The 17,904-nt window shown below is 53.8% G+C and overlaps 1 long non-coding RNA gene across 1 annotated transcript; it reads left to right on the forward strand.

The window, feature by feature from the left end:
- The first annotated feature begins 15,951 nt into the window (after positions 1-15,951).
- LOC138920670 (uncharacterized) lies at positions 15,952-17,312 on the forward strand. Its single transcript, XR_011432252.1, has 3 exons — positions 15,952-16,060; positions 16,702-16,781; positions 17,025-17,312. It is a non-coding gene; the product is annotated as an uncharacterized lncRNA (long non-coding RNA).
- Positions 17,313-17,904: the final 592 nt, after the last annotated feature.

The following is a 17,904-nucleotide window of genomic DNA, read 5'->3' on the forward strand; positions in this document are numbered from 1 at the left end:
ATCATTGTCCCCTTCACAGCAGGGAAAGCTGTCCAGGCGCTAACCCAGGAGGAGGCTCAAACGCGGGGGACTACAACATCACGGGTCCTGTAAGGGGACTGAGAAAGCTGTGTTCTCCACAGCTCCCCAGGACGACCCGCTTGGACAAGCTGCTTGGGGGTGGGGAGAGACCCTCGCCAAGGAAGATGCGCAGTACAAGAGCCGTTTACTGAAGTGCCTTCCAAGGAGGATGGTGTGGGCACAGGCGGGGCGTCTGGGGAGAGGGCTCAGGAACTTGGGGCAGGGCCCAATCGCCCAGGAGAGTAAAGGACACACGGAGGCAGCTGCCAGCCTGCCCTCCTCTTCTTCGCTGTGTCCCTCAGGCAGGGCTCTCCTTCAAGCAAATGTTGAACAAGGACTTAAGTAACACAATGTGAAGGCATTCTGAATTACGAACATGCCAGGGCACCCCCCCCCCCCCATATCCCAGCCTGGCCCTCCTGCCTCCCCAAGGGCTTCTCTTAGGACCCCGAAGTGGGTAGGGGCAGGGAGTCGGGGGCAATGTTTTCAAGGCCCCACCCTTTGGCCATCTTCTCTGAATGTTCCCATCTTGCTCTCTCAGGCTCTCTCTGGAGCAAGGCTTCTCAGAGCACGGCCTGGAGCCCTCTGCAAACGGCTTGCTCAGATCCAGGATGAGATAGCGCAGAAACTGTCAGCAAGCATTTAGACACTTTCATAGCAATTTGACGGTCACTTTATGTCAGTTGAATCTAATAAAAAATCGGGGTTTGTATTTTGGATGTCTCTTGTTTATTTCATTTTTTTCCCCAGCCATTCTTCTGTGTTATATTTTACAACAGAAATGGCCCGTCATTGATTAGGAATTAAAAAGAAAACAACTGGCCCTCAACCACAGAGAGTGGGAGAAGCTCTGCCCCAGATGTCTTTCCATCTTGGTCTCAGCAACCTTCGTGGCAACATATTGCATTAAAACGTGCACAGGAGGTGCAAAACGCCCCATTCCCCGGACCTCAGCAATGCGCCTCACCCTGGTCACCTCCCCCACCCCAGCTGTCCGGCTGGGAGCCTGCCTCCTCCACCAAGCCCTGCCTGCCATCCAGCTCACAGCCCTCTCTCCTCCACTTCCTGTCTCCACCACTCATTTGGCAATTTAGCTAATAAAAAACTAATAATAACTGAGTGCAAGTCTCTGTACTATGGAGCTAGACAAGCAACTCCTCGAGCGGGTCTCTGCCGTGTGGCCTCTTGTGGCGACTGTTCATTCAGCCTTTGCTGCCGACCCAGGACTGCTTGTGTGTGTGGAATCCGGCACTCCGACCTTCGAGGCTCCGAGGGGCCAAGTCCACTGCCCACCCTCCTCGGCTCCCCAACCCTGCGGGCTCGGGGCACTGCAGGAGGCAGACAGACAAATAGACACAGACTAGACCCAGCAGCAGAACCGCCGGAGGGGGCTGGCAGCGGGTGGGGAAGGGGAGGAGCAGAGAAAGACATTCCTTCCTCTTCCTTGCATGTTTGTTTCCAAGTACCACGGGCTTTGTTCTTTTGGTTTTAAAAGATATTGATTTTTTTTTCAAGTCATGCATGCACAAGGTGAAGAATTCAAAAGCTACAGAGAGCAGACAACAGAAAGGGAGGGTGCAGCCCACCAGCCCCGGGAGCCCCCTGCAGGGAAAACACCTCCTGGCTTCCCTTCGGAGACGTTTTATGCATCTACCGGCACTTTCGTGCAGACCTATCCCATTGTTTTCACAGAACTGAGGAGGCGCCAAATGCCTCTTCTGCCTGTAGCCTGTTCTGCTCTCACGGTAGATCTTGCAGCCAGCTGCCTGTTCTCTGGCGCTCCTCCCAGAACCTTCTTTTTCACAGATCTGGAGCTGGAAGCTTCCTCAGAAACCTGCTGTTCCAATGATGCCCAAATGGGGCCCCAGATGCGGGCGCCTGCCTGCTGTGTCAGTGACCTGAGACAGATCGGGGGCCACACCCCCAACCAGGGGTTAGTGGCGGGCACCTGGGGGCAGTATTTCTTTAAATCGTCCCACCTAGGGAATCTCAGGTGAGCCTCATGCCCTGCCAGATTTGGGGCTGGCAGGTTATCTACTCCCATCTAGTCACCAGCGAGGAAGCTGAGGCTCAGGGTGGAAAGGATTGCCTGGGTCACACAGGAAGTCTGCGCAGGGAGAGGTCCGGCCTGGAACTTTACCCACTGCACGACTGAGGGGCTGTGTTCATTTCCTAGGACTGCCAGAGCTAATTTCCACAGATGGGGGCGCTTAGGACCACAGAAACTTATTCTCCTGCAGGTCAGGAGGCCAGAATCCGAAACCAAGGTCACGTTCCCTCTGAAGCCTCCAGGGGAGAAGCCTTCCTTTCGTCTTCCAGCTGCTGGTGGCCACCAGTCTCTCGTAGATTTCATCCCTCGGATCTCTGCCTCCCCATCACTTGGCCTTCTTCCCTGTGTCTCTTGTGTCCTCTCCTCTTGTTATAAGGACACCAGTCATTGGATTTAGAACCCACCCTAAATCGAAGATGATTTTACATCAAGATCCTTAACTTACTACATCGGCAAAGACACTATGTCCAAACAAGGTCACACCTGAGGTTCCAGGTGGACATGAGGGGTGGAGGCATTATTCCACCCACTGCAGAGCCTTCCTGCATAAACAGCTCCCATGGGCAGACTCGAGGCCTGTTTTGAGGCTCCCAGCCTCAGAGGTTCCTGGCAGCCTTCAACCCTGCGGACCCAGAGGGGCAGCTTCAGGCCAGGAGCTGCACGTCTGCATTGTTGGGCCCAGGGACCCAGACCACCTGTGCCAGGCCGGCTCCCACCCCCAGGGGCTGTGAGTGTAAGCTGCTCACACTGACTCCTTCTGAGAGTGCCCTGGCCTCCTGGAGCTGCCTGGCCTGAACTGCTGGTTGTCTGCAGACAGAGGTGATGACTGAATGATACTGGGGTGCAAAAGGCCAGTCTCCTTGCCTCAGGAAGGGGCAAACCTTGTGTTACCATCTCCATCAACTCCAGAGCTCCCCGTAGGACCAGCTGAGGCTAGACCCCACCTGAACCCTCCTGTTTGCCAAGCACCTTCCCTGCCCCCTCCTGCTTCCCACGCTCCCTGAGAATTGCACCCAAGCTTGCCCTCGAGAACTCACTTGCACAAGCATCCCTGCCTCAGACTCTGAGACTCTGAAGCAATCAACCTCAAATAGTGGGAGAGCGAGGCCGAGCGTGACAGGTGGGGGAACAGAGAGGGTGGCTCTCCTTCCTGAGTCAGCAAACCGCTCAGCCCGCCTCGTCACTCAGCCCTCCCTCTGTGCTCATTGGGTGAGCACACCTTGGCCACTGGGAGGAGAGGGTGGAGTGGGCGTGGCAGAGGAGGAAGGGAAAAATAAACAGACGTCGCCATGGAGCTGTATTATGGAAATAAGATGCACAGACATGAGCCGACTTGAGAGCAATTACAGAGCGACATGTCAGCATGCCCAAACCAACCAGCGTCTCTTGCTCATCTCGGGGACAAGTCACAAAGGGTTTCTGAGTAGGAATTCATTTCTAGGTACCCTCACTACCCATCCCCCCTCCTTGGCCACATTCTCTTGGCTAGACTCAGGAGATGAGTGTCAACGGGGCCAGCTAGAGTCTGTCTGCCACAGACCCCAAGGGCTAGCAGGACTCAGGATCCACCAGTCCCTAAGCCATGCTTGTTAGTTAACTGGTTGGTTGGTTACTTAGTTAGCTAGTTAGTTAAAGGAAAGAGAAAATTTGGGGCAACCCAGGCAGAGAGAACAACTTTGACAAGAGCCAGAGAGAGCACGGCCTGGTTCAGGAAGGCCCAGGAGCTCTGGATGAAGGAATGTGAACAGCATTGCTGGACGGGAAGCTTAAGAGCCAGGCAGAAGGACCGCGTGTGACAGGGATGGCCTTGAGCACTAAAAAGGGGTTAGGACTTTACCTGGAAAGCTGTGGGTAGCCACACAAGGATTTTAGAAGGAAAATTACTTGATCGGATATTCGTTTTATGGCTGTATAACATATTACCCCCAAACTCAGCAGCTTAAAACAATGAACGTTCCTTATCTGACATGGTTCCTTAGAGTCTGGATGATTCTGGGTCAGGGTCTCTCTTGAGGTTGCAGTCAAGATGACAGCAAACCATGGAGCAAATTGAAGGCCGGGAGGTGGCTGTGAATTGGCGGGGAGCAGAAGCCAAAGATGCCAGGATCCACGGGCCAAACAGAATAGGCAGAAACCAAAGAAAAGAAGCGGCCAGGGTCCAACCAGGTGGGAGGGAGCTGCCCCACAGGCACCAGATCTGATCCAAACATGGTCTCCTCATCTGGCCTCACTTAGGGCTGTCCAGTTTCTGCTCAAACTCTCCTGTGGGTGAGGACTGCCCTGACTCCTGGTCAGCTTTTCCATTGAGCCAAGAACCAAGAGGACAGTTTGAAGTTTCTTTCTCCATCTGACTGAGCGCATTTCTGTTTTCTCTGAACCTTCCACAGTTCCTAGCAACACAGGAAAAGTCCAAAGACAGTCCTCGGGCACTTAAGGAGAGCTGTCATGTCCCTTTTTACTAATAAAGATTGAGTTCAGCCGCATGAACCAGAAACCAGACTACAGCAGCTTAACCAAAGGCAGAGAGAGATTTCTTCACCTTACAACAGGGCCGGGCGGGGCAGCCCAGAGCTGGTGTCACAACTCAACGAGGTCCTCAAGGTCCCCGTTCCTTTCTATCTTTCTGCCTCACCACCCTTAATAGGTAACTTTTACCCTCATGGTTGCCCCTTAGTTGCAAAATGGCTGCTCCACCTCCAGACTTCAATCCACATTCCAAGCAGGAAGAAAAAAAGAAAAGCTACAAGACAACAAAACTTTCCAAGAAATACCTAGCAGACTTCTGTTGCTGCCACATGAGCCAGAATTGTGTTGTGTGGCCTCTACTAGTTGCAAAGAAGTATAGGACATCTTTTGTTTATTTGTTTAAATCTGGACTCCCTGTTGCATCCAATAAAATGATGGTGCTGTTGGTAAAGAAGACAGGGGAATGGGCGTTGGGTAGGCAACTAGCAGTTGCTCTAGAAGCTTTCTCCAGACAAAATTCTTTGATGGAGAAGCAGAATTGGAGCGAGGCTGTGGCCTTGACTCGGGCAGGCGGTCAGATGGAGCCCCATCCCCAAGTCCAGCCCCACCACTTTCTTACCCAGGTGACTTTGGACATAATCTTAGGCTCTTTGAGCTCCTGTTCGCTCGTTTGTTTAAGGGGATAGATGTGCTGTTCTCAAGGGCTTCTGGGGTGATTAGAGAACCTCCATGCAAGGCACCTTAACGTTTAGACACTCAACACATGCTAATTTTTCTCTTAACTTCCTGTAACTGCTCATCATGTGACACGTTTCTAATCCTTTCCTCCTGGACGTGCTCCCAGGATCTGCTCTGTGTGGCTCCAGGATGGAACACAAACCTCCACTGTGTCCCACAGCACAGAGCACATGGGGCCGCTTACCTCTCCAGCTCTGGGCACCTCACCTCCTTCTCACGCCACCTAACCCCCTTTGGGGGTCTCGTGAGTCCACGATTGTGGCAGGTACAGGGACCTCCACGCTTGTTTCTCCCCTTGAGCTCTTGGCACATGGAGAACAGACCAGAAGGAGCTAAACAGAGACCTGCACACAGGGTCAGCTTTACTAACGCAGAGCTCGAGGCAGAATTGGCAGGGCCTCCAGCTTCCCTCCTCAACTCTAGACCCTGCACAGCCCTGACGGCCCCTCCAATCACAGCTGGAGAAACTGGACCCCAGGGAGCAAGTCTGGCTGGACCTGGCTGTGGAGAAGGCCTGCTCAGTCTGCTTCCTCCAGGGCAGCCAGAAGTGGGGCACAAGCTGCTCCCCCATCACAGCGGAGCCACGCCCATTCCAAGAGTGCCATGCCCTCCCCAGGCTCTCCAACCAGATTCGTGGCTTTGCCTCCAGCAGGGAGGAAAGTGAGAAGGGTGGTAAAGGATGCTGTGGTAGCATCCCCATATAATGGTCCCCAAGCATGTCTATGTCCTCATCCTCAGAACCTATGAGTATGTTACCTTACGTGGCAAAAGGTACTTTGCTGATGTGGTTAAGGCTCTTGAGATGAGAAGATTATCCTGGATAATCCAGATGGGCCCTATGTAATCACAAGGGTCCTTACAAAAGGGGGATAAGAAGGTCAAAGGCAGAAGGAGATGGGATGATGGGAGCAGAGGTTGGAGGGATGTACTTTGAAGATGGAGAAAGGGGGCCACAAGCCAAGGAATGCAGGCGGCCTCTGAAAGCTGGAAAGGCAAGCAAATGGATTCTCCCTTGGCCAAACGGGTTCTCTTCCTTGATTTTATCCTTATCAGATTCGTTTTGGACTTGCGGCCTCCAAACTGTAAGAGAGTAAATTTGTGTTGTTTTAAACCACTAAGTTGGTGGCGGTTTGTCACAGCGGCCAGAGGAAACCCCCACAGGCGCTGAAAAGAGAGGACACTGTGGGAAAGGGGAAGAAGTAGTGCTCCCAAGGATGTTGCATTTGAAGTCACCCAGGACGCCGGGGCTTTCCGCGGGCTCAGGAATGGCCTTCTTCACTAGGTCTGCCAACCAGATGTTTCCTCTGCTCTTCAAGGCTCAGCTCGAATGTCACTTCCCTCATGTCGTTTTCCCTGACCTGGCAGCAGTAGTTGTCCCCTCGTCCTGGCATGCTCAGGGCACTCTGTCTGTACCACTGCTCTGGACATCCCAACAGTTTTCTGTCTGTGTGTCTGTGTGACTCCCTCATCAGACGGGGAGCTCCCTGGGGATCGGGGAGCCATAGCAGTTTCTCCTGCAAGTGTGTTGGACTGCAATGAATTAAGCCCGGCCATCTCCATCCCAGACTTGTGCTGCAGTCTCTGCTTTCATTTCTACCCAGCCCAGCCGTTCACAGCTCATCCCCCCGCCATGGGAGCTCGCCCCCTGCATCTTTGACAAGCTCTCTTTCAGCGTTCTGTCTTGGCCATCTACATAAAATGTCGCCATGGATACCTAGGGTTTCATTTGCATACCTACAATCGAAATCCTTCCCCAGGAATTTTGAATCAGGACCAAAAGGCTCCAGCCCCGGCTGGTTGACCTTTGAATGGAGGACAGCTGCTGTTGTTTTCATTGAACATTTTCTACCCCGAGTTCTGTATATGCCAGAAAGCAGGGCTACCGATGGGGAGGGAGAGGCAGGAAGCAGAGGGCAGAGAGGGGAGAAGGACTGACTCTGCGCTCCCACGGTGTCCCTGTCCCTGCTTTCAGTGCATCCTTGAGGCCCAGAGACAGGCTTGCCTTGAAATTCTTGAGATACCTCTGGGGTCTTTCCAATAGAGTTCCTGTTTTGCTTAGCCCAGTCACATTTCATTTCTATCACTTGCAACCAAAGAAGTCCTAAAAAATCTGGAATGAGCAAGCCTGAGCCAAGAAGAGAGTGTTGGCACATCATATACATGGTACATTCCCAAACCAAATACGGTAAAGCCCCATTTACCCAGAGGTCACCCAGTGGACCCCTTGCCTATGCAGAACACTCTGGAAAACCCAGAGTGAAGAAAGAGGGCCTATTGTTCTGTCTGCCTAGCTGCAGGAGGGGGGCCAGGAGGAGCCGAATCATGGAGCAAAGTGAAGCCCAGGGGGTGGACATGAATGGGAACATTGGGGAGCAGAAGCCAAAGATGCCAGGATCCGCTGGCCAAACAGAGCAGGCAGAAACCAAAGAAAAGCAGAGCCCAGGGCCCAACCAGGCAGGAAGGAGCCGTCCCTTGGGAACCAGAGAGGCCCTGATGAAAGTCCAGGGCTGGTCTGTTCTGTGCATATGGACACCCCTCCTGATGGCCCAGGACCATTGTCACTGGTACATCCCTGCCTTTCTTAGAGCCACTGAGTCTCAAGTTCAGTTTCTGAGCCCAAATCCAGCCTAAGTCAGGCTCCCTAAGCTCCTGCACTTGACTCCTGAGTAGTACACGGGGCTGGATCCTGCACTGCTTTCCTCTTAGGAACCAGCCCTAGCAATTTGATGAATTCATTTCCCAGCCCCCAGTGGACTAGAAATCCCACATTAGAAATGGGAAGAGATGCCATTAGAGGAATGACACTAATAGCAGCCAGAACTGACAAGCTGCAGCAGGGTTTCTCCACCTCAGCACAAATGACGCTGGGGCCAGTGAATTCTTCGTGCCGGGAGCTGTGCTGTGCACTGCAGGATGTCTGCCAGCACCCTCTGCCCACCGGGTGCCAGGGGCACCCCCGCCATTTGTGTCAACCAAAAACATCTCCCTCGGGGCCGGCCCCGTGGCCGAGTGGTTAAGTTCGCACGCTCTGCTGCAGGCAGCCCAGTGTTTCGTCAGTTGGAATCCTGGGTGCAGACATGGCACCACTCATCGAGCCACGCTGAGGCAGCGTCCCACATGCCACAACTAGAAGGACCCACAACTAAGAATATATAACTATGGACCGGGGGGCTTTGGGGAGAAAAAGGAAAAAAATAAAATATTTAAAAAAAAACAAAGAAAACCACAAAAAAGCACATCTCCCTCACTGCCACACGTCCCTGGGGGACAAAATCACCCCAGGTGGACAACCACTGTGCTCCAGAGAGAGTGAGAACCAGTTAAAAAACATTCACAGGAACCAGGACTAGTAACAGCCCAGGCCAGTTAGTTGACGGGCAGAGCTCAATATTCATGTGTAGCCATGAAGGGTGAGTGCTTTATGCAGAGAGCCGAACCGCAGTCACGCTGTCTTGCCCCTGACCCCGAGCTTCCCTGGCCCGGCTCTCTCCCCCTCCCCCATCCTGATGGAAGCTCCCAGGGAGCCACAGAGTGGCGCTGACCAGCCCATATAAGAAGGGCCCGTCTCAGAAAGAAAGTGGGAGATGGACCCCCAAGGGGTGACCACGCGTCCCCAGGGAACATGGAACACAGGATCTTTTTTCCTCTCTTTAGCACCCTCTGACAGTGCTGACACACAGTAAACCCTCCCTCAATATTCATTGAGTTAAATTCGATTTTAAAGGTTTCTACAGTGATTCTGTGTTGTTTTTGGACTTTTCTCTTTTTTTTTTTTTTTTTGAGGACGATAAGCCCTGAGCTAACATCTGCCACCAATCCTCCACTTTTTGCTGAGGAAGACTGGCCCTGAGCTAACATCCGTGCTCATCTTCCTCTACCTTATATGTGGGACACCTGCCACAGCATGGCTTGACCTGGGATCCGAACCCCCGAAGCGGAACATGCGAACTTAACCACTGCGCCACCGGGCCAGCCCCTGGACTTGTTTTCTGATGAGGTCCTCTCAGTGCCCCAGGCCCATCTGCCATCCTACTTCCTTCCCAAGGCCCCCTTCCCCTCCCGCCTCAAGGGCACGGAAAACTGAGCCGACCTATGAGTCCTAATCAGAAAAGAAGGACTGCGGTCTGGCATCCGGGGCTCTCAGAGCACATTCTCCTCGCTTTTTCCTCAGGACATCACGACCAAAAACCTAAGCTGAGTTAGGTCAACTGCCGTCTGGCACCTGCCTGGGGCGGTTGTGCGTGCACACATGTGTGTGAGAAAGTGTTAGTGCTGTGAGTGTGGGAGGAATGGGGTAAACTGTTTGTGCATGTGCACGCACACACAGGGCCTGTGCATGCGTTTCCCACTTGGGGTTCATTAGAGCCTGCATCCCAGTTGTCGGAAGCAGACCCCTCGACGGGGTCCTCTTCTGCACTCAGGGACATGGCCTGGGCAGCCCTTTTGCAGCAGAAATGGTGTTTGAGGAGGCACGCCAGTGGCTGGGCAGTGGGGAAGCCTGGCTGGAGAAGCAAGGCTCCCCGAGCTGCTCCAGGGCAGGCACAGTCATCCCCTGAAAGAACCGCCTGTGGTGGGTTTGCCAGGCTCCTGGACCTCGGCCGCTGTCCAGGAGGGTCCCTCTCTGGACGTCAAGGTGGGAGCACACAGCAGATCTTTGCACTCACCTTGGGAGAGGGGGATGGGCGGTCATTCCTGCGAGCCGGGAAATATACTTCATGGGAATTCCCAAAGGCCCTGCCCTGAGAGATCCGATTGGAAGTCCAAACGCAGCCAGGGAAGGAGTTGGCCTGGTCATCAGTCCAGTCCCCACTGGGTGCTGGTTTCCAGTCTAGAGTCCATGACAAGCTCTCGTTCCCGCAGCCAGGAGACAGATTTGCACACTGAGAATGACAGTCATGGGAAGAGCCTGGGGCAATTTTTCAGGGTGGCCGAGAGGCACGGAGAGCCCTTGAATAAGCAGAAGAAGGGGCAGCAGAGAAAGGGATGAAGACGCACATTGAGAAAACTCCTTGGGGGCCGCGTCCCAGGCACTGTGCCACGTGCTTTGTCATACACCAGCTTGGGGCTCTTCAAAGCAATGCCCAAGGGCATGGGCACATCAGACGCCTCAATGGACAGATGAGCAAACCGAGGCGCAGAAAGAACAGGTGACTTTCCTGATGTCACATAGCTTTTAAGCAGAGAGCCAGGATTCAAACAAGGTCAAGAATGAGGGATAAAGTGTCCAGCAATCAATAAACTGGTTAAATAAATAATGGTTTATTTATGGAATACTGGGCAGCCATTGACATCTCCTGTTAGAATATTTAATAACCTGGAAAGATGTTTAAGATATAGAGTTGGATGGAAGAAAGAAGGTTACAAAATAGCACGTGCTGATGGATTGTTAAAAAATAAAATAAAATACAGAGGTATGATTTCCAAGAAAAAAAGGCAAAATATTCACACAGGCTTTCTCCACAGGAGTGGGGGTGATTTCTGTTCTGTGAGTTTGTCCATTTTTTCTTACAATATCGTTTTGTGACAAGGACACATCTGACACGAAGAGGCCAGGCTGTGTTTCTGGGGTAGAAGGGGAGGAGTTGGAGTCAAGACCGGCACCTCGAGATGCAGCATCCCAAAGCCGCGCGGTGCGTTGGGAAGCAATGCTTTTCCTCGCAACACCTTGGACTTTTTTCTGGATCAGGCAGCAGGCAAGTGAGGCTGGTACCTGCCCCAGCTGTGGGGACCCCAAGCCTGGCTCTGTGCACACACTCCATTGAGTTCCACCCTTTTGAGCCTGTCCTGGCAGAGCTGGGGTCTCCAGCCAGCTAGGAACAGGCAGGGGTCGGGGAGGGCAGAGTTGGTCTAGGTTTATCCTGGGGTACATGGAGGGGCAGGAAGAGCTGGAGAGGGTGGCTTGAAGGAGTGCCTTTGTGTCAAGTGTCCAGTTGAGGGGGGCAGGGTGCCTTAGCTCAAAAAGAGAGGGGCAGGGGCCGGCCCAGTGGCGCAGTGGTTAAGTTCGCACGTTCCGCTTCAGCAGCCCAGGGTTTGCCAGTTCAGATCCCGGGTGTGAGCCTACGCACCACTTGTGAAGCCATGCTGTGGCAGGTGTCTCACATATAAAGTAGAGGAAGATGGGCACGGATGTTAGCTCAGGGCCAGTCTTCCTCAAGAAAAAAAAGAGAGGGGGGGGGCAGTATGAGTTCAGTCATCCAGAACTCTGGTTTGCAACCCCATGAGACTCAACAATGCTCATTTCAAAACCTATTTTAAAATATTTTCTAATAACCTAACAATCTGAAAGTAAAGTTGTTGATAATATAACCTACCTCCAGCTATAATATTTTTCATCGATCTAATGCCCTAACTGTATTATAAAGGAAAAAAATAGTTTATAATAAAATAACATGTATTTCAATATGTAAAAGCTCAGGTATGACTGCCGTGGAAGACAACATCCCCTCCTCTAAAGGCACACACAAATTTTCAAAACTCTCCCTCGGGGAGACTCAATCCTGAGAACCACTCATTAGAGGAACAATAGCTGGCCTCCAGTGAGTGCCCTCTCTGAGCCGCACTGTGCCAAACTCTTTATAGACATGTTAAGTCACCTACTCGTCACAGCCCTGTGAAGTTTATCAGCCCTGTTTTACAGATGAGAAACACAGGCCCAGAGAGGTTGAGTTGCTTGCCCAAGGTCACCCAGCTAGTGAGCAGGGGTGCCGGGATTTGAACCAAGGCAAACTGGCTTTCTCTGGGGAGGAGGCTCAGCCTAAGAGAGCTGGATCAGAGCTGAGGAGCTCTGCCCGCCCCTGGAACCTGCAGTGTTTCTCAGAAACTATTCACATTATGGGCCGGACAATTCCTAGTTGTTGGGGGTGCCGTCCTGTGCAGTGCAAGATGTTTACCTTCCAACCATTAAAGGCCAGTAGCACCCCCTCCATCTGTGACAACCAAAACGTCTTCAGACATTGTCAGATGTCCCCTAGGGGGCAAAACTGAAGCTGAGAGCCACTGGGTTAGAGGCATCCACGCGGAATACCAGCGCAGGCACAACCTGAGCCAGGTCTGGCGGTACGGGTAGAATTTCTGGAGCTAGAGAAAAGCAGGGCAGCGTTCCAGGGGGCGGGGCCTTGAATGACGGGACAGCAGGAAGTGGGTGATCAGTCACATGGAGGACATGTGGAAGTGGGGGCCGGTTGGCTGTGTGCACAGGGACAAAGGAAAAGGCGGAGGTCACCTGACACAGAAGGCGGGAGAAGCTGCCTCCCTTCCTGGTTCCTCTCCTGGCTTAATGTCCTGCCCTGGAGGAGGACCCCTGATGAAGATAGAGCCTGAAAATGATTTGGGTTGAGGATCGCATGTTGATCAGGATTTACCAGGTTTTTCCAAGCCCACTCCACCCCCACCTTGAGGAGGCGAGCCTTACTTTCAGACCCTCCCGGGAATCACACAGACCACACGTGCAGGCCCACCTCCGTTGTGCAATCACCCCTCATTCTTAGCCAGGCTCCCAGCTACACCTTCCTGGGGCCTGACAGCCACTTGCAGTCTCCTTGGCCTCAGCAGGCAGCGCAGGGCTCCTGCCTATTAATCCTGAGAAGGGCGAGGAGCGGGGGAGACAAACGCCTTTGGGCCGAGCAGTAAGGCGCCTCCTGCAACGCCCTCCTCCCCTCCTGGCTCTCTGCCGAGACCCTGTGGGCGAAGAGGGGATCTCAGACAACCCTTTGGCCACTGCACTTGGCCCTCGACTGGAATAATTAGAGACGGAGCCAGGAATGATGTCATGCCTCTGCAGGAGAACCCAGGATGACCTTGAGCAAGGCGCTTACCTTGGCCTCAGCTCTCTCGTTTATCAAATTTTAACTTTCCTGCACTGACGTTCTGGTTTGAAGCCGAAAGTCCTCCGGGGCCAGCTCATCTGAGAGGAGTCTGGCCGTACATACGGGCTTTGCACACCCAACTCACTTCCCCTCCCCCTTCCTCTGGAAGAGCTTCTCTCCCTCTCTGGGTAGTACTGATGCTGCTGTCAATTACGGTGCCCTACCCCCTTCCAAGAATGTAGGGGTGGGCAAGTGTCCCAGGCCCCCCAGAGGACCCTCCCTGTGTTGATGGGTTCATTAATGGACATGCTTCCAAGCAAGCCAGTTAGGAGTCCTCCCTGGGATATGAAAGTCAGAAATGATGTTTCCAGGGACATATTAGTCTGGAAAGATGCAAATCTAAGGCTTCCAGTTGTCATCTTCCTGACCCTGGAAGAAGGCCCATCTGCAGCAGAGAGCCGGTACAAAGAGTGAGACAAAGCTGAGAGCCCAAGAGTGAGAGAAAGCCCTGATGACACTGTTTGAACCCCTGGATCAAACTGTGCCTGAAAGTGATACCCAGTTGTGGGTTAATAAACTCCCTTTTTACTTATGCTTGTTTGACTCGGGTTTCTGTAACTTACAACTGAAACAGTCCTAACAAATACAACCCTTCAGCAACAGGGCTGTGAGAGGGGATGCTGAGCACATAGAGGGGTAGAATCTGCCGGCTTATACCTCCAGCCTGAGCCAGTGAACCCCAGAAACCCCTGCACCTCTCTCCTGCCACGTGCTTTGACCTTTGACCATCTCTTAGCTTCAGCCCATGGAGGGGAGCTCCACTCACCTAACCCATGGCCCAGTGCCACCAGGCACATTTTTCAAGCTGAACTTTGATAGCAGCCTTGAGAAAGGATGTCCTTGCCCCCAGCCACATAGCAAACCAGGAAACAGGGAAGTGAAATCTGTAATGCACAGTCTGCAGCAAGCTTTCCCCAGACTGGAAAAATGGGGAGCAGGCATTCTTAGGGGTGTGGTACACATCAGCATGGGCTCTGCACTCACTGCTGGCCCCCGTCATGGGAGGTCTGCTCCTCTGGCCCTGGCACTGCAGGGACCAGGAGCTTAGAATAGCCCCCGGGACAGGTTGATGCCCGGCAGGTGGGACTCATCCTTCCCACTGCCTCAAGCCTCTGACTGGGGAAATCAGCCCAGCCACAGGGCCAAGAAGAACCTGGGTCTTCGTGTCACTGGTTGGTATGCCCGCAGCATCTGGGTTCTTGGAGGAGTGCTCCACTCCCCTACAGACTGAATTGTGTCCCCCAAAATTCAGAGGTTGAAGTCCTAACCCCACTGCGACTGTATTTGGAGACAGGGCCTTTAGAAGGCAATTAAGGTTAAATGAGGTCACCAGGGTGGAATCCTAACCAATAGGCTTGTTGTCCCTATAATAAGAGAAGAGAGAAGTCTCTCTCTCCAGTAGATGCATCGTATGAAAGGCCAGGTGAGCTCGCACCGACAAGGCGGCCGTCCGCACACCCAGACGAGGGCCCTCACCAGCACCCAGCCATGCCGGCACCCCGATCTCAGACTCGTGGCTCCTCAATCCACAGTGTTTTGTTATGACAGCCCAAGCGGAGCAAGACACACTCCCCGCCACCCCCACAGGAAGGCCCCATGTGCTCCCTTCTGTGGGGTGGGGAAATAATTCTCCGCCAAGAGCTCTCAGCAGTTCCCAGGTGCCGGGCACTGTTCTAAGCACGTCCATGCCTTAGCTCCTGAATCCTCATAACAACCCCAGAAGGCAGGCAGCATTATAACCATTATACAGATGAGCAACTGAGGCACAGAGAGGTGAAGGAACCAAGGTCACACCGCAATACTGTAAAACTGGATTCCAATCCCAGCAGTCTAAACCTAGCACCCCTCGACACTAAGAAACGGAGACAGGAGATGAAGACGAGACTGCTCACGACGGCCTGCGAACTCCACAGGAATGGAGGACGAGGGCTTCAGCCCGGCATTTAGACACCTGGCCACGCCGTGCTGTGCAATGAACTGGGTCCCTGGCTCCGCACAGTCCAAAGGAAGTGACCTGTCACCGTGTGCCCTCAGGAGGTGCCCCTAAAGCCTGGTTCCCATTCAGTCGCTGCCTGACTTTGCCTAAGTCACGGCATGAGAAAGAAGAAGTGGACGACAAGCCTGCTCGAAACCCTTCCTGTTCATTCCGTGGTTCTAAAAACACGTAGGCACAGGACCTCAGTGTGGGTGGTGCTGCCAGGGGGACTGTGCGTAATCAGTTCGCCCAGCGTGTCCCCATTGGGGTGTGGAAGCCCAGATCAGGGTCTGGCACGGATTCCAACTCGCCCCGAGGACGGCAGCAGAATGTGCTTTGCACCAAACATCCCCAGGCGCAGGAGCTGAGGGCTCACCCCAGCCCAGTCTCTCCCAGATCTTTGTCATCGGATCCCAGTGGCCAAGTGCTACATCACCACGTGGCCAGGCCCACGCAAGTCCTTGTGTGATGGGACGTTGAGTCCTTCCAAGCCTCATCTCCTTGTCTCCAGTGGTCCCCATTACCCAGGACTCTGGGCTGGGGCAAATGGTGCGTTTTAGCCCCCGGGGGGGAACAGACTGAGACAGTCGCCCCGGAGCCTGGGCTCCGGGCTCAGATGCCCTCCAGGATATGGGAACCATGGGTTTGGTCTGCAAGGGGCCTCCGGCATTTCCTTGTGATGATGCCCGAGACCCACCAGGTGTCACTGTGTAGCCAGCGAGATGATGGGTGCTGGCGGGAGAGTTTTTCTCCAGCAAGGCCCTAGGGACTGGGAAGCAACGGCCGGCCAGCGGGAGGCCTGGGTGGAGCAGAGAAGTGGCCCTGTCCCCTTAGCCTCGAGGCCAGCAGAAGCCACGAGCCTGGGGACAGCAGAGGTCTCCATCCAAGGGCTGAAACGCGATGAGGGTGAGGTGAAAGAACAACTCCTGACCTGTCTACGGGGCCACACCTTCTCATCCCAGCAAGCCACTGGGTGGGACTGGAGGCTCCCTCCACCCTCATCACACCCCTCTCCAGGAGTTCAGCTCAGCTTTCCAGGGCCCTGCCTGGGGCTACCCCCACCCCCAACCCCTCAGAGAGCGTCAGTGGGCCGTGTAGACCTACAGTAATGGGAGAGGCACCTCATCAATTCCAGACAGCAGAGCCCCGCCCCTCACCAGGAGCTGGTTCAAAGTCAGGCAGGGCTAGGAGGCTCAGACTGGGCATTTCCAGCCTAACTGAGTCCTGAAGGCACATCGCCTAGAAACCAGAAGGCCCCAAACACTGGTTTCTGTCCCATCCTCCTCCAGCCTGGATAGAAAGACTCACCTGTTCCAGCTCCGCACACAGGAGACCCTGGACATGGCAGGGGAAGGGCCTGGAGCACTTTACTCCCCTCAGCTGCAGAGGGCTCCCCCTGCAGCTCCCAGAGGCTCAGGGACAGACCTGGCAGTTCGCGTGCCCCAGTTGGGCCTCAGAGGAAGGAAGGTCCAAATGAGGAGGGGCTGGGGGTGTCCCCAGGCCCGGGGTCCAGCCCCTCCAGCTCCAAGTCCTTCTCTCTCCAACAGCTGCTCAGAGGACTCCATCTGGCTCTTCCTGGGCAAGGAAAATCAACAGGGGCCGAGGGGAGAAGAAAGACAGTAGTGCAGTGAGTAGATGCAAAGCCCCACATGTGAGATGGAAAAGGACGGTGGGGGACAGACGAGGACTCAAGAAAAGCAGGGGATGTGGGTGCCCCCTTCACAGGGAGGTGGGGGAGAGACTGCTGAGTTAAGTTGCTTTGGCGTTTGGTCTGGATGATGGCTACTGAAGGTATCATGGGGATGGTGGACGCATCTAACAGAAAAATTCCGTTAGCATACAGCCCCAGTGTCTTTCCTTTATCCCTCAGTGCACAGATACAGACCCACCACCTGCTAGAGGTGGCATCACGCCGGGTGATACAGGGAGACACCAGCAAACATCCCGTTCCGCAAGGCGGTACAGCCTAGGTCGAGGCAGGAAGACAAGATGTGCGAACAAGAACACACATGCGTGTGCATTGCACACAACACTGACTGTGAAAGCCCGTTGACCACTGTGCAAGTGTGTGAGACCCCAAGTGTTAAATGTTTGCCCCAGCTGCTCCCTGAGCATTCCTAACATGAAAAATACAACCACCATGCAAGACTCCCGAAGCTCTGCCCAATTTCCATAGTGTCTGCGACTCTGTTCAAGATTTTGCACCATATGTGTGTGTGCACATGTGTGTGCACAAGTGTGTGCATGACCAGGCATGTCGGTAGCATCTGCAACTTTGTGCTTGGGAGCCCTGGAAGAAAGGAGTTTCTGAGAATTGTTGCCTGTTGAGCAGTAGAGGGACCAAGGGGTCCCACAGGGTTGTCACTGTGCAGAAGGGGAGAAGGAAAGGTCCAAGGGGTTGAATCATAAGCCTGGGGTCACTCAGCACTGAACAAGTTAATACAAGTGGCCACCAGGCTTTTTGGCTGATACGGGAGCTCCCTGGAGGTCAGAGCTGGAAGCAGCATTGGAAATGGAATATTGGAACCCATGTTTTCTCTTCTGTCTGTGACAACAGTGGGGAAGGTGGTGGCACCTGGTGTCAGCTGTGCCAACCTGGAGCATGACAATCAGTGGAAGACAATGACAGGAAGTGGTTAAGGGCTGGGCTCCGGAGAACTAAGGCTGGAACCCTGGCCCTCCTACTTAGTACATGCTTCTTAGCATCTCTGCGCCTCAGTTTCCCCATCCGGAAAATAGGGACAATGACG

This window comes from Equus caballus, chromosome 24 (assembly GCF_041296265.1).
Source record: "Equus caballus isolate H_3958 breed thoroughbred chromosome 24, TB-T2T, whole genome shotgun sequence".
NCBI classification, from domain to species: domain Eukaryota; kingdom Metazoa; phylum Chordata; class Mammalia; order Perissodactyla; family Equidae; genus Equus; species Equus caballus.